This window comes from Dermochelys coriacea, chromosome 4, assembly GCF_009764565.3.
Source record: "Dermochelys coriacea isolate rDerCor1 chromosome 4, rDerCor1.pri.v4, whole genome shotgun sequence".
Classification (NCBI taxonomy): domain Eukaryota; kingdom Metazoa; phylum Chordata; order Testudines; family Dermochelyidae; genus Dermochelys; species Dermochelys coriacea.
In genome coordinates, this window is record NC_050071.1 from 10,131,052 (window position 1) to 10,147,084 (window position 16,033).

The 16,033-nt window shown below is 42.1% G+C and overlaps 1 protein-coding gene across 5 annotated transcripts in view; it reads left to right on the forward strand.

The window, feature by feature from the left end:
* CSGALNACT1 (chondroitin sulfate N-acetylgalactosaminyltransferase 1) overlaps positions 1 to 16,033 on the forward strand; it is a 102,645-nt gene that overhangs the window by 46,069 nt on the left and 40,543 nt on the right. Inside the window, exon 1 of one of the 5 annotated variants that reach the window (XM_043513998.1) lies at positions 14,202 to 14,321. The exons of the other annotated variants lie outside the window; for them this stretch is intronic. The gene's annotated coding sequence lies outside the window, so the exon portion shown is untranslated. Of the gene's footprint in view, positions 1 to 14,201; positions 14,322 to 16,033 lie in introns of those variants that run through there. 5 annotated transcript variants of the gene reach the window in all.

Here is a 16,033-nt window from a genome sequence, read left to right on the forward strand (position 1 = left end):
TTGGAACAGAGTTCTGATAGCTGCGTTTTACTCGTACAATAAGAATAGCAACATTTCATTACCCCTGCATTCAAATACTAAAGTGATTTTTAACCCAAAACCAGTCAAAATTGATCATTTTGACAAAGCAGCTCCATCTGCTGTGCACCTAGGCAAAGTAGATGTGTCTATGCAAACATTGTCTGTGCCTGAAGCCTCTTCCACTAGTGCGTCACTGCATGTCGGGGAGAGCTCATTCAGAACTCACTTACATCTAGTTAGAAAGTTTTTTCTAATGTGTAACCTAACTCTCCCTTGCTGCAAATAAAACAATGGACCTGAGCATCATGTGTATCACGTATGCTCCTTTGACCTATGGGACCTGTTGCATTCAACACAGTTTTCCTGTTGCAGAGTGACTGTGTGCATTTGTAATTCTTTATTATAGTATGCCTGAGAATGCCTGCTATTATAGTTAAGGTTGCATGGTTGTTTCCATTCTTAACCCCCTGTTTTCACTAGCTCAGTACTCTTTTTGGAAAATGTCCTCTCTGATGCTGAAATTTCCCAAGGTTGATCTGTGCCAGAACATGATTATTTTAGGTTTCAGAGTAGCAGCCGTGTTAGTCTGTATTCGCAAAAAGAAAAGGAGTACTTGTGGCACCTTAGAGACTAACAAATTTATTAGAGCATAAGCTTTCGTGAGCTACAAATGCATCCGATGAAGTGAGCTGTAGCTCACAAAAGCTTATGCTCTAATAAATTTGTTAGTCTCTAAGGTGCCACAAGTACTCCTTTTCTTTTTATGATTATTTTAAAAATAGAGAATTAGAGCAAAATGGGCTGTGCTGTCTTTCAGTGTGGAAAGGAGGCTTTTTCCAATATTTCAGAAAACTGTTTGTTTAAATATTGCAACTTTTTGACACTCTACAGCCAAAATAGCTGAGATCTGAGATTTGTCATGTAAATCATTCTTGTTTATCATCAAGGATCTACAGCCTATCCTGAAGGACGACCCATCACTCTCACAGATCTTGGGAGACAGGCCAGTCCTTGCTTACAGACAGCCCCCCAACCTGAAGCAAATACTCACCAGCAACCACACACCACACAACAGAACCACTAACCCAGGAACCTATCCTTGCAACAAAGCCCGTTGCCAACTCTGTCCACATATCTATTCAGGGGACACCATCATAGGGCCTAATCACATCAGCCACACTATCAGAGGCTCGTTCACCTGCGCATCTACCAATGTGATATTTGCCATCATGTGCCAGCAATGCCCCTCTGCCATGTACATTGGTCAAACTGGACAGTCTCTACGTAAAAGAATAAATGGACACAAATCAGACGTCAAGAATTATAACATTCAAAAACCAGTTGGAGAACACTTCAGTCTCTCCGGTCACTCGATTACAGACCTAAGAGTGGCTATCCTTCAACAAAAAAACTTCAAAACCAGACTCCAATGAGAGACTGCTGAATTGGAATTAATTTGCAAACTGGATACAATTAAGACAGGTTTCAGAGTAGCAGCCGTGTTAGTCTGTATCCGCAAAAAGAAAAGGAGTACTTGTGGCACCTTAGAGACTAACAAATTTATTAGAGCATAAGCTTTCGTGAGCTACAGCTCACTTCATCGGATGCATCTCTAAGGTGCCACAAGTACTCCTTTTCTTTTTGTGGATACAATTAACTTAGGCTTGAATAGAGACTGGGAGTGGATGAGTCATTACACAAAGTAAAACTATTTCCCCATGTTATTTCTCCACCCCACCCCCCCTTGTTCCTCAGATGTTCTTGTTAACTGCTGGAAATGGCCCACCTTGCTTGTCACCATGAAAGGTTTTCCTCTTTTTCCCCCCCACTCCTGCTGGTGATGGCTCATCTTAAGTGATCACTCTCCTTACAGTGTGTATGATAAAACCCATTGTTTCATGTTCTCTATGTGTGTATATAAATCTCCCCACTGTATTTTCTACTGAATGCATCTGATGAAGTGAGCTGTAGCTCATGAAAACTTATGCTCAAATAAATTCGTTAGTCTCTAAGGTGCCACAAGTACTCCTATTCTTGTTTAGGGGCACTGTATGGCATTGTTCCAAAGGAAACTGATTTTGATTTGGCTGAGATATGACAACTTGGGAAAACTTGGTTCTGAGCATGAATGGCAGGATTATTTTTGCAGGTCATAAAGGGTGTTCCTTAGAATGGATGGCCATGCATGCATGGATAGTCTAGGTTCTCAGGTCACCACTTGAATTGCTCTCAAAAAAGTAGCCTAAAACCAAATTGTTCCCTCCAGCAAGCTCTGCTTATCCCTTTTATCACCTCTTTCTGTGATTTGTCACAAATCAGCCCCATCGGGAGCGCCTCCTTCTAGTATTAGCAGAATTTGAGGCTGCTCTTCTTTGCGGGGTGGGGGAGATGGGGGAGAAGGGAGTCCATTAGCCTCTTCCTGTCCTGGCTGGTATGGATGATGAATACCTCATCACATGCTATATCCTAAATTCTTGTAGCCTTTCTTTGCACTTTCTCAGAGTAAAGTACATTTACAAAAATGGCTGCGGATAGCAAGGCACCTTTAGTTATTTAAAGGGGTCTGATTTTCAGAGGTGCTGAGTTTTTGCAACTCGCATTAAAGTCAGCAGGAACAGTGGATGCTCAGCACCTCTGCAAATGAAGCCATGTATTTAGGTTCCTGTGTCAGCCAGCAGACAAGCATGGAGGTTACACCCAGAGTGTCTATGTGCTGTACATCCCTGGATCAGCAACTCGGATGCTCAGGGTGTGATCTGTATGCTTTTCTTCTGGCTGCTGGTGTCCAGGCTGTGAGCCTTAGCAGAGGAGCATTTCAGGCACCTGGGGTGACATGGCAGGTGGTGTCACAAATGTCTCACTGGGCTGGATTGCATCCCAGAAGATGACAATCTGTAAGCCGATAGGGTCCCCTATCCAGCTCCCAGCAAAAGCTGAGTACTCAGAGAATCAAGTGACCACTCCTGGGGTATGATTTTATTAACACACAGGTGATTCTAAAATAATACTAAATAAATAAATATGCCCCCCACCTAAGCCTTTCCCAGGGCTGGCTGCTTCTATGGTTCCTTCTCTCAAGGCCTGCCTGGTACAGCTATCTGGACCTATTAATAGCAGGAAAATCCTGCTTACGTAGCCAAAATAGGAGTCTTGAAAAATGTCCTCAGTGCCCAACCCTGTCCCCAGTATTCTAGGGGAGGGCTAACTTAATCGTTCTCTCCTTCGCACTATTGTAATGCCCCATTATTCATCCCCATACTGTTCTCCTTGCTGCAGAAATTCCCTCGCCTCACTTTCCTGTTATTACTCATTATTGTCCAGGAAGTCCTCTGGCTCTACAAATTAGGTGCCAGATTGTGCCCCTCCACTGCCTTCCAACTAGTGTCCTTAACCTGCAGGCATGTCTAGATGGAGTACTCTCAGCGGACAATGTTACTCTACAAGAGTCAGGGAGGTAAAATCTGGCCTTAAAGTTGAATTCTCTTTTCTCATTAGTTCCGCCAAAGTGCATGAGTTACACTGCATGGGCATCCCACGACAATGAATTCCATTTGTTGCTATTTATTTATTAGCCTACTTCCCCCATCTTTCTCTAGCCCTCCTTGTTGTCTGCCTACATCCTTAGCTATATCAACTGTCTCCCTTATCATAAGATTATCTGTGACTATCAGACAAAGCAATTTGTATCTGCTTCAAGATTAAGATGTCAGTTAACCCATGTCTGGGCACTTTTCCCTTTGATATTCTTTGTATTGTATAAGACAATGCCTCTATTCCGCAGCCACATTTTAACATTACGGTGTTAGAGCTTTAAAAGGGAATATTTGAAGGGAAGGACATTCAGTTTCCCATGCCCTTGATATTCTTTCCTATCTCCTCTCTATCACTATATTCCACACCTTTCAGTCTACTCTTTCCTCTCCTATCTCCGCTTATTAGTAAGAAGAGAAGTTGTTTTCTGATTCATAGTAGAGGACGAGTGGTTTGACCAGTAACAGCCTAGAACCTAGCTTGAAGTGTAAGTGAGCAAAAGGAAACCCTTGCTTGGAGTCTCTAAATTAAATTTTACTGCAATCTTTAAAAAAAATTGTATGTTTGGGGGAATGAAAACCTCATAGGCTAGATTCAGATACCATAACTCACACTGAATAGAAGTTTACTTCATGCTTCAGTGTATTTGTATTCCAGCATTATTGAGATTGGGGTGCCATTGTACTAGGCACTGTACAAACACAGAGTAATAGACAGTCCCTGCTTGAAAGAGCTTACAGTCTAAATTGACAAGACCGACAGTGTGGGAGGGAAGACACAGAGGTCAAATGACTTGCCCAAGGGCACACGACAGGTGACAGAACCTTGTCTTCTGTTTCCATCCATACGCAATGCTGCTTTTCATTGAAGTGAGTGGGACTACCTGCAGAGCAGAGAACAGCACATCGGGAACAAGTGTGGCAGAATCTGCCCCTATACTTGTACAGGGACAAGTTTAATTAGCCATCTGTTCATATTAGACTCTCTCTTATCTTTTGCTCTTTTATCCACAATTGCTTTTACTGGAATATGCCATGTACTGCAGTTCTAACTACTACTCAAAGTGGTTCTATTTTTAGCCATGTAACAATGGATAAATGTATGACTCTTCAACTAACAAGCTGCTTGTTAGCTTAGATTACTGTCTACTTTGAATTGAATATTACTTTATATATGGAATCAATTATAAATATTAACTAATGTATAAGGTTTTGGATGCAGCAGAGAGAGGCTTATAAAATCAAATGGGGGAAGAACTTTTTCCATTTCTTTACCTCTTTTCCTGTCTTCTCTTCCCTCTCCTGTCTTCGTGTGTTTATTGTAATGGGTTATTCCTGTTTCAATGGAAGCCAGCTATCTTCTGAACAAAACCACGGCTTACAGTTGAAGTACTGCATGTATCGTATTGCTACTGCTTTGTGTTGTGCTAAAGGGCTGGACAGCGACTTCAGGCACAGCCTTGAGCAAGGGGTGGTATGTGAGCTGTGTCACCCCAGGAGTAACCCTGGGAGGCGCTGTGACTCTCAGAAACCCTTCAGAGTCACCATACCTCCCCCCGCCCCATGCTCCTGGGGGTAATCATTTTGGGCTAGATCCACACATGAACTTACGTGTTGCAATGCTCAGCATCATCACATCTAACTGTTAGGCCTAGAAAACCAATGGGATTCATGAAGCCTGACTACGGTGCTCCCTTTATAACTTTTAACCAGTAGTTAGGGTGCTCATCTGGGATGTGGAAGACCCTAGGTTCAAGTGCCCCCCTCTGCCTTAGGCGGGAAGGGATTTAAACAGGTATCTCCCACCTCTCAGGTGAGTGCCCTAGCCACCGGGCTATGGGATATTCTGATGCAGGCTCCCTGAATCTCTCCTGCTGAAACTGATGTTGTGAAGGCCAAGACTATAACAGGGTTCAAAAAAAAACTAGATAAGTTCATGGAGGATAGGTCCATCAATGGCTATTAGCCAGGATGGGCAGGGATGGTGTGTCTAGCCTCTATTTGCCAGAAGCTGGGAATGGGTGGCAGGGGATGGATCACTTGATGGTTACCTGTTCTGTTCATTCCCTCTGAAGCACCTGGCATTGGCCACTGTTGGATACTGGACAGGATACTGGGCTAGATGGACCTTTGGTCTGACTCAATATGGCCGTTCTTATGTTCCACTGTGGATCAATAATTAGTCATTGGGACAGAGAGAGAGAGAGAGAGAGAGCACAAGCATGATAACGACTCTGTGGCTTGGTGGATAGAGCATTCACCCAGGATGTGAGAGAGCTAGCATCCAGTTCCCCCACTCGAATGGCTCTTTAATTATTGATCCACAGTGGAAGAGCTTCAAGTGGAGGGACTGAGGTAGCCCCATAGCAGACTGTCCCATAGCTCAGTGGTTAGACCACTCACCTCAGAGGTGGCAACTCCCTTCTCCCCTGCAGGCAGAGGGCGGACTTGAATTCCCCCATTCCCAGCTGAGTCCCCTAATCACAGAGCAAAAACTTATGAGGGAAGTGCTGGTGATCCTCCTCCTTCTGCCCCAGCTGTCTGGCTGTTTTGTGCGAGCTTGTGCTTGGACTCCTAGATGGCGTTCAAGTCTGCCTACCAAATCGGGCCTTGCAGGTGAGTAGGGTGGAGGAACGCCTATCTTCCACCAGTTTGTGCATTGCTCTGGGGCTTAGGAGTCTGGACACCTAGAGAGAGGCAGGAGCATCGGCACCTAGGGAACTTTACTGCAAAAACTTAGGCACCAAGTGAGTTTAGGCGTCTACAGACTTCGGCAGCAGCCAAGTGGGGGGTTTGGTGAATACTAATAGTGCCCGGCTCTGGGATTTAGGTGCCTAAAGTGTCGGTTATGTGCTAATGTCCCTTTGTGACTCTAGCCCTTACTGCTGGTCTGTACCAGGAGTAAATTTCTACTGTTCGTATCAGTTCAGCTACCCAACTTATGGAATAACATTTTAAGGAGGAGATGAAACAAAGTGATAAATTTAAAAGCTACAAGTCATTAGGAGCAAATGGTAGAATCCTAATGGCATGTTTACACTGAAACTGGGAACAAGCCTCCCAGCGTGGGTTCATAGACTTTTGTGTTAGTGGGGCTCATGCTAACCCTCTAAGAATAGTTGTGTCGACAGTACTTGGACATTGTGGCTCAGGCTCTCAAGGATGGAGCTCAGGCTCTTGAGTCGCTTCCCCGGGGTTCAGAGCCTGAACTTCAGCACAAGCAGCAACAGCTACACAGATCTTTTCAGAGCACTAGTGCAAATCCTTGGACTCAGGCTGGGAGGCTCACTCCCAAATGCAGTATAGACATGCCCAGAGAGCTGTGAGGGAGCTTAAGAATGAAGTATGAAGTTACAAAAATACGTCAATCCCTCATTAAAATCCACTGTTACAGTAAAGGATTGGAGAGTAGCAAATACTGTATTGTACCAATCTTTAAAAAGAGTGGTGGGGTGATCCCCGAAATTATTTACAGGAGGATTCAAAGAAGGATTAAACATTTATATGGATAACGCGAATATCCACAATTTTGCTACATAGGATGATTTTATTTATTTATTTTTGTTTTGATTTTTAATAGTGGGGATACAAACCTTCCTGCTTCAGGGAATAAGCCAACCACTAACTGACAGGGGTTCAGAAGAAACTTTCCCTTTAGACAAGTCATATAAAGGGAAAGTTTCTTCCTAATTGTCTGCTCCAAGAGTTCTTCCACCTTCCCCTGATGTCACTGGCTACGGTCAGAGATGAGACATGCTTTGCCGGATGGATCACTGGTTCAATCCAGTCTGGCAGATTTCTCTGTTCCAATATAGAGTCTCCTTCAAAACAAAGTATTAAATCAAAGGTGCATAGCAAGCAGAGAAAAGGGTTAAACCAATAAGGCTTACACAGCTGGGTCTTACCAAAACTTGCAAGGAATGGAAAAAGTTTAGATAAGTTCCACTTATCCCAGGTACTCCTACTTCTGGGCTGGGAGGGTCAGACTGTCCTGCTGCAGTTTCTGTCTGTCTGTCTCCCACAGTACACCCCCTCCCCCAGGCCAGGGAAGCTGCTTCCCATGCATATCTCCCCCCACCTTCCTCTCTTGGCAAGGATTTTTAGCAAGTCAGTGTCCTTTTGATCTTAGGCCCACAACCCTAAGAAGAATAAACCTGGCTAGAGCCAGTCAGGTAGTCACTTCTAATTCATAGCAGACCTGCTATTCTCTTAAGGACCCTAGAAGTATTTTCCCCAAGGATATCTCATCTTTAGCTATTGTTTTATTTCCTGTTTCCTCTCCCTAATAGCCACTTTTGATTTAACTCCATGTGGTCGGACAGAATAATATCAAGTAGATAAACTGAAGTACATCTAATATCATATAAAATAATACAGGAATCTCTCTCGCTCTTTACAATGTTAAACTCAAAAATCCTAGTGTACTGACCAAAGATTGTATCCCTTAGGGGCCAGATTGGGGAGCCCTTATTTGCGCTTACTCATTAGGTGAGCACTTACTCATTCAGACAGTGCCGTTGAAACTGGAAGGACTAATTGCACGAGTAAGTGTTCCTGATGTGAGCAAGGGGTCTAAGTGCTTGTTTTTTTAATGAATAAAATGCTGCATAGCATTTGCAACCCTCCCCCGAAGAACCAATGATGCAACTATGAGAATGGACGTTTTTAACGGGCTACAGTCACACCTTTTGCTTGTCATTTAGAAAGCAGGCAGAACAGCGAGCAGATGAAATCCTTGAACTGATGTGAAAAGAGAGCAGCTCTTAGCTGTATCATTCTCTGACTTAAACTGAACTGGGTTTGCTTTGGAAATAGGGTGATTTTTACATTCTTCAGAAAGACTGTATTAAACCAGGGGGGAAATCTATCATGATGATCGCTTCTTTTCGACGACTCTAACGTGCATAGCTGTGCCAGCACCCATTCTAGCCAATCTTTTTTAAAATAAAAAATATGCTGTCATTCGCAGGCAGGTTTCCATATGAACAGAAACAAAAAACTTGCTAGCATAACCCTCCACCTTATAAAGAAATCTCTTTCTCTCAACAATTCTGGTAGGCAGTACTTTATTTTTCTGCTTTTCATCTATGTCTGAATTTTGGAAATACTAACTAACATATATATTTATATTTCAGGAAACTGTTTGTTTTAGAAGGATAACTGCTCTAAATGCATCCAATGAAGTGAGCTGTAGCTCACGAAAGCTTATGCTCTAATAAATTTGTTAGTCTCTAAGGTGCCACAAGTACTCCTTTTCTTTTTGCTCTAAAAAAGTTGGCTTTGTATCCAGTTTGAGTCTGACTTGCTATACAGATCAAGTCAGGTACCTTTATGGTGGAATTACAAATGCTGTGGCACTTTAGCTTGTTACTGAAGTGTGTGTTTGCAACTTTGCATGTAATGCTAAGCATACATTTTGGTTTGTACAGTAATTTAAAGTTGTTGTGAGATGCTGTATTCTTAGGAACCTTTCAGGAAATGTTGATTTGACTGCAGGTCATACTTGTCCTGTTTCCACCGTTTAAAAAAAAATAAATAAAAATTCAGCTGTTACTGGAGAAGGGAAGCTGACTCTCTTCCTTTGGGCAAGGAAGTCTTGATTAGTAAAGCAAGATGTCACCTGGATGAACTGCTGATATTTAACTCAGATTCTATGCTGAATTATTAACAGTTTAGGAGCTTTTAAAAATTCATTTGTGTAAACTACAGTTATAGATTTGGGGTTGGTTTTTTTTTTAAATCTGGAAACTGATGAAAGCCAGTATCTCAGGAAATTACCAAAATCTTGGTGCTCAGTTAGAATTTAAGACATTTAGGTGACTATAAATTGGTACAGTGGGTTATGCAAGTTTGGTCTTAGGTAAAATTTTCAAAAGCACATAAGTGACTTAGCAGCCTAAATCCCATTTTCAAAAGTGACTTAGACCCATAGGGGAGTCTAAATACCATTGGCTTTCAGTGATACTTAGATTGCTAAGGGCCAGATATTTAGAGTTATTTAGGTGCCCAACTTCCATTGAAATCAATGGGACTTCGGTGCCTAAACACCTATAAAAAATCAAGCTCTTAGTCTGTTTTGAAAATGGGACTTAGACTCCTAAGTCTAGCTGGTTGAAAATGTCACAGAAATATTTTTCCACTGGAAAATGCCATTTTGTCAAAATTGAGATTTTTCCATGAGAACATGTGGATTCAGAAATGGAACATTTTGACATCAGAATGGTACATTTTAACTTTTCATTTTGAAATATTTTTCATTTAGAAATGTATTTTATATAATATGATTGTAATTTATAAAATAAAAAATTGAAATTGGAACAAAACGTTTCAATCAACCCAAAGCAATAATTTTTTTAAAAAAATTGTTTTATGGGCAATTTTAGAAATTGTTGGTTTTCTGATTTGGAAAAATTTTGAAGTGTTGGAATTTTTTATAGTATGGAAATTTCAAGTTTTGACCAGTTACACTCCTAAATCATTTACATGCTTTTGAAAACTTTACCCCTCGTCATGCTCTGTGTTGGAAGTGAACTATCAAAGACTTCCTCTACCTAAGGTTGTGCGGGGGGAGGGTTGGGGTGAATGAGAGAAAGAAGTAACAGTTTCTTATATATAGGTAGAAGTGACAATATCCTTTTGGAACAAAAAAAAAAACCGAAAATGGACAGATACACAATTTTGAATGGAGAAAACTTCGCTCTCTCCTCCACAACAACCTTTCCTGGTCGGTGTTCTCTGGCCACCTCTGTGGTTCATCTGTTCCTTTCTTCAACAGTTCCAAACTAGTTAATACAGCTTTCCTGTTTTAGCATTGTCATGAAACTGAGCAGACAAGATCTGATTATGATACGAGCTTTAAAAATAATCTAGAAAAATGAGCCACATATCTGAGAGTTAGAGCACTCCAAGAAAAAGACTCTGCTGAGCTAAAGTAATGACAAAAAGTTACTAAAAATCTGAGCTTTTTATGGCTTCTGCCCTGCCCCTCCCCAGCACCTTCCCCATCCTGCTTACAGTGAGAATGGTGCGGGGAGGCACCTGGCATAGTGGATAGCTACACTGCCTCTAGTGGCTTTGCACCAGCAGAAACTCCCGCTATACAGCGGGAATCGCAAGCTAGTTGAAGCATCCTGGAGAACCCAGCCCTGTATCGCTATTCTCACTCCTCTATTGTTCTTTAAGGATTGTTTGTAAAAAGGATTTTTAATGAGTATCTAATATAGAATAACAAAGTAAAAGCTTTTTTCAAGGCAGTTACTTTCATTCCTTGTCTTCAGCTCCAGCTAAAATGTTGATATGGTGGCAAATATTTGAATGCTACCTGTCACTTCTCTACACCCACTCTAAAAGTGTACACCGCATTCCACTCTGCATCTAGGGATTGGCTTATGACATACAAGATCTATTCATTTCTCTGTGCTGTATGTGCCTTGTTCATCCAAGTATGCAGAAAGGCTTAGATCTATAATAACATCTTTCTTCTGTAGTTTATCTTCCATCCCAAAGTGCACTGAAGTCAATGGGAATACTCACAGGCTTAAAGTTACGTGCGTGCTTAAGTACCTTGCTGAATCAGGGCCTAAACCCTGGCCTTATATGTATACTCAGGGTCTATATTTCATCCATGTTCTGGCACAGACCCTTGAACATTTATCTTCTGGTACGTTATAATGTAAAGTTGGCAGAATCCCTAGAATCTCTGGCATAAAATGCACTGACTCAGTATGTGCAATTTTTAAAACCATTCTAATTTATTAGTAGTTACAAAAACACACACTACAAAGAGAAAAATTGGCTATAAACCATGAACAACAAACCTGCTTCCCCAGGTGGACTTTAGGTCCTTCGTTTTCTACAGTTCCTACCTCTACCAGGCTTTGCTATTTCTGGTAAGATTAGTCATTCCACCCTGAATACTGGGTTACCATCATGCCTGGCTCTTAAAGGGGCCACAAATTTCCTTCCTTGATGGAGTTCATACAGTCTTTCCCTGTGCCGAATCACACTGTAGAGGCAAATACAGTAGAACAAAACCAAAGAACATTTGTGATGGGGGAAAAAAACCACACCATGGTTGTACCTTTCTCAAGGCAAAGAGACCAAACTCCATAAGAGACCAAACTTAAAAAAAACCTGACCCAGGATGATTCCTTGCCTTAACCAGCAGAGAGAAAATAATTTTGTCTTGTTGTTAAGGTGTCCTATTGCAGCCCCACTACAATGACCATCCAAGTCATGTTAGAAACTCAACTGAGCTTGACTTCAACCCTTTTGTAGATGGGCGGCCCCAACTTGTGTTCCAAAAGGAATTAGATAGCCACATATTCTCTTTTAACAGAGCAATAATGATGAAAACCCATTTCTAAGCTCATTGATATGGTTGATGTTGTTACAGGAATATTGCTGTGTGCTCTTCCTTTTGTGGGATGGAGGTTAAATTGGACTGGGAGTTCAGCTCTTCTCCATGGCACACAGATGAGTTGGCACACCCATGCATTGGCTCCCCCATGTGAAATCTAATGAAGGGGTTGGCTCTGCAGTTTTCCAACAAGGCAGATGTCAGTCAGCCATATCAAACTGCAACAGATCAGCCAAATCATTTGTTAAACCTCTGGCAGTTGCCAAATTTATTTAAATTTACTCTGGGAACAATTCCAGTCAAATGATTGGGCTAAATTCCAGGTCAGTCAAAATCCAGATTGTGAAAAGTTAAGATGATAAATAATGTTTCATAACAGTTTGGGAACAATCTAGTTATTAGACCCTCCGATCAGAGCTTGTTAATCAGAAATAGGCATTTTATGGAGAGGCACCATGATTGTTCCATTCCCATATTTGCTAAGGGGGACAGCGTGAGAGGCATCTCTGAGGCAATCAGCCACACCTTTTATATGTTGTACACGTGTTCCTTGGAGTTGGGGAGAACATGTACTCTCACACACTGCAAAGTGGGAACAGAATGAAGAAAGTGGCTGAAACTTCCTGGAAAAAATTGACTAGTTTGGTGTAATGATGTAATGCCACATGTGTTTGGCTGTGGGTATTGAACCTGAGACCTTTGGATCTTTAGGCATGAGCCTCTACTTCTTGAACTAAAACAGCCACCTCTGTTAGCCAACACTGGAGCAGACTTGTCAACCTCTGTCTGTGGCTTGACCTGCACCTGAAGGGAACAGAGCATGGAGTGGACTGTGTTGGGATTCTCTGGTTTTCAGCTGTCCACGGCTTATTAGGTGGGAGAAAGCTGGCTAAGGCTTAGTTTTCCCAGTGTGAGCAGTGTTCCTCCTAACCTCCTCCATGTTGCAAAAACTGCTTGGAAATGGTGCAAATACCAGGCAATTCCTAAGAAACACCCTAGGGAATTATGGCTGTTTCCTGGGGGTGGAGAGGTAGGAGTTTGACCTCTTTCTCCCACAATTCTCTTAAAAAAACACCTTCAAACGATGCCTGTTGAAAATCTTCCAAAATGCAGCAGGTAAGAAGAGGTGCTGAGACTTATGGGGGGACATATCGAGTGGGCACTGAAGCTCAGTGAGTTTAGCAGAGCAGGGTGAAAATCCAGGTGCCTTGACCACAATCATCAGGTTGAACTGTGGATGTGCCCAACTGTCTGTGCTCTGAGCTGTGAAAAACAGCTGAGTCCTTTACAAATGGCAGCATTCTGGTGTGAAGGGTGTAATTTGGAGGGGGTGTTAAGATAAAATAATAGCTCATTTTGTATAGTAAAAGGCATGTTGAATTATTTGGGGTGGAGGGACCACACACAGCATCTAAATGGAAAAACCTTCTGTTTTGGAGTGGTCTGGTTAGGGTTTGAATCATCTCCCCCTAAGCCTTTGTTTTTCTTAGCCTTAATTTTGAATGGCTTGACTTTCAGACTTGTTTGCCTTTCAACATTCTAATAATGTTGTTTTATCCGGACAAAGTAGATGCTACGAACAAAAATCTACCTAGATTGTAAGATCATTGGGTCAGGGACTGTCCTCTTTGTTAAATACCTGTACGGTGCCTAGCACGCAGAGGCCCTGATCTTTCATTGCTGTTCTGTAATAGACAGAATAACAAAGCTTCCCCCCCTCCCCGGGAATAGTATATTTTGCTTTTCTTGTGAAAAATGTTTTTGATATTAAAAACAGCTTGTTTATTGAAGGATGTCCAGAATGGTAGCCCCTTTGCTGCCTATGTCAGAGAATTGCTTCAAGAAACATTTAGGCTGAATCTAATCAGAGCAGAGTATGCTCCTGGCCTCAGAACCAAAATCTCCTCTGCAACTCTGTAGCAGACAATGCAGTCAAGATAAAGTTACAGCCCTATCTCACTAATGGGAAACCAATTAAATTAGGAGCGCAAGGATATAAAGAGTATTGATGGAAGGAAAAGCAGCGTGTTCTACACTGACTTTTTGTGCTTCTCAGAATTAGAAACCCATTGCAGTATGTTGAATTTAAAACCACTGTCTTTACTTCCAGTTTGCTCCCTGGACAAAACGCCACGATAATGCTTTCATGGTCAAGGACACACTTGTGAGGATTTTTCGATTTGTTTTAAGAACCACATTATATCTTTATTTGGGAGGAAAAGACCCAACCTTAACTGTTACTTATAGGAAGAAAACAAAGTAATTGTCTCTCTGTGGGAGGAGTCAGTTACAGATCATTTTAACATACAGGCACAAGCAGCAACTTCTCTTTCTCCTTGGGGTTACGAAGGACAGTGCATAGTTTGTCTTTGGTGAAGAACTCTGGCTCCAAAGGTTAACGTCTCTATACAGTAAGTTTCTCTTTTCTCCAAGGGTATGGCATGTGCTATTTATACTTCGATTCTGGACAGGTAATTTTCATAAGTAGCCTTTATCTGCATTTCAGAGCTCTGTTGATTCCAGACTAAGTGTGGTAGAGTTTTAAGTGTTCAGGGGATCAGGGCTGTGTGTCACTAAGAGACCAGTATTCTTGTGCATAATTTATTTTAGTAACTTTGTACCCCTCATCTAACATGTCCTACTGCTTTGTGAATAGAGCAATTATTGTTCCAGGGACAAACCTCTCAGAAAACGAAATATGGGATAGAAAAGAGACTTCTTAATTTTTTTAAATTATTGCCTGCAGTCAGAGCAAAAAACAAACAACCTGGAACAACTGAGAAAACATTTTTTAAGAGGTGTGGGGGAGCTTTCATTTTACATTATGCTGGCAAATGTTCTGTGTTCATGCTGCGTGTCCATGTTATGCGAACTAACCATATTAGTTAGTTATGGTCCATAACCATTCCGTATAGTTTCATAAATGCATATGGGGCTTTTATAGATTGCGCACTAGGAGAAAGTCCTCCGCTAATGTAAAGCTTTAGCTCACTGATGTCAATGAAACCATGCTGATTTACACCAGCTGAGGATCTGTCCCTGTGCCAAAGTGCTTGCGTTGTAACTCGGACAAAGAGGATTCACGGGGAAATAGTTCAAGAAGGAGAAGCTGCATAGACATTATAAGTAAGGGGATTGATACACAAGGAGTCCCTCTGTAAGGAAGGATCTGAAGGAAGAGTGTGAGGGTACAGTAAATTTATCAAAGGGTTGCCTTCTTTCCCCTGTCTTCCATTCAAATTCCTACCCCTCACCTCTGGACAGACAATTTAGACAAGGCAGACAAGAAAGACAGGACTCTCTTAGAAGAGACTTGGGGGGAAATCCCTGGCCAGCCAGTTAGAAGAAGTCTGTAAAGATTTTCAGAAGGTTTTCTCATCCAGTGAAGGTATGTTTATGTTCTTTGCTCCCAGAGGTCTGATTCTGGATCCCTTATTCATAGTGGGTAGCACCTCACTCCATAAGTAGCCTCGCTGGCTCCATTTTGCATATGGGCACTGTGCATTGATCAGCTGCACTTTGTTTGAATTTTTTAAAAGTTCAAGCAAAATGCCATGTGCTTCAGTTCAGAGTACAATACAGTCCTAGCCCCTGGAAGTTTGGCTGAGTGACACAAGCTGGGAGTTGGGGAGCATTCTCACTTCCTTTCTGATCTTTTTACTCATAGATACTGACGTATGCCGTTCATCGGTCAAGGTCTTTCAAACACCCCCCCCCCACACACACACAGATTAATCACAGCTCCTCTCATCCTGAGTCCTTTTACCAGGATTTCAGACGCTTTAGGGGGATAAAGCGAGAGACTAGAAGCAGTTGCTTGGCACGGTGGCGGAGTCGCCAGGGCCCGAGAGTTCTAGTGTGAGCGGCAGTCACTGTAGGAATTGCACTGCTGAGACTGTTAAAATATTTACCATTCTCTGTGTCCTAGGGGCTGGGAGTCTGCCCTGCAGATAGCGTTCCATATGTCATTGGATCTTCAGTGGAACAGCTACAGTTTCACTGGCAGCATTTTCCTCTGGGCTGACTTGACGGCTTCGCAGTGATAACACTAGGTCATGTGATAAATCACTATTCTTTATAGTGCAGTAGTGCCTAGAGAGCCTGATGAGGGCCCCTTTGTGCT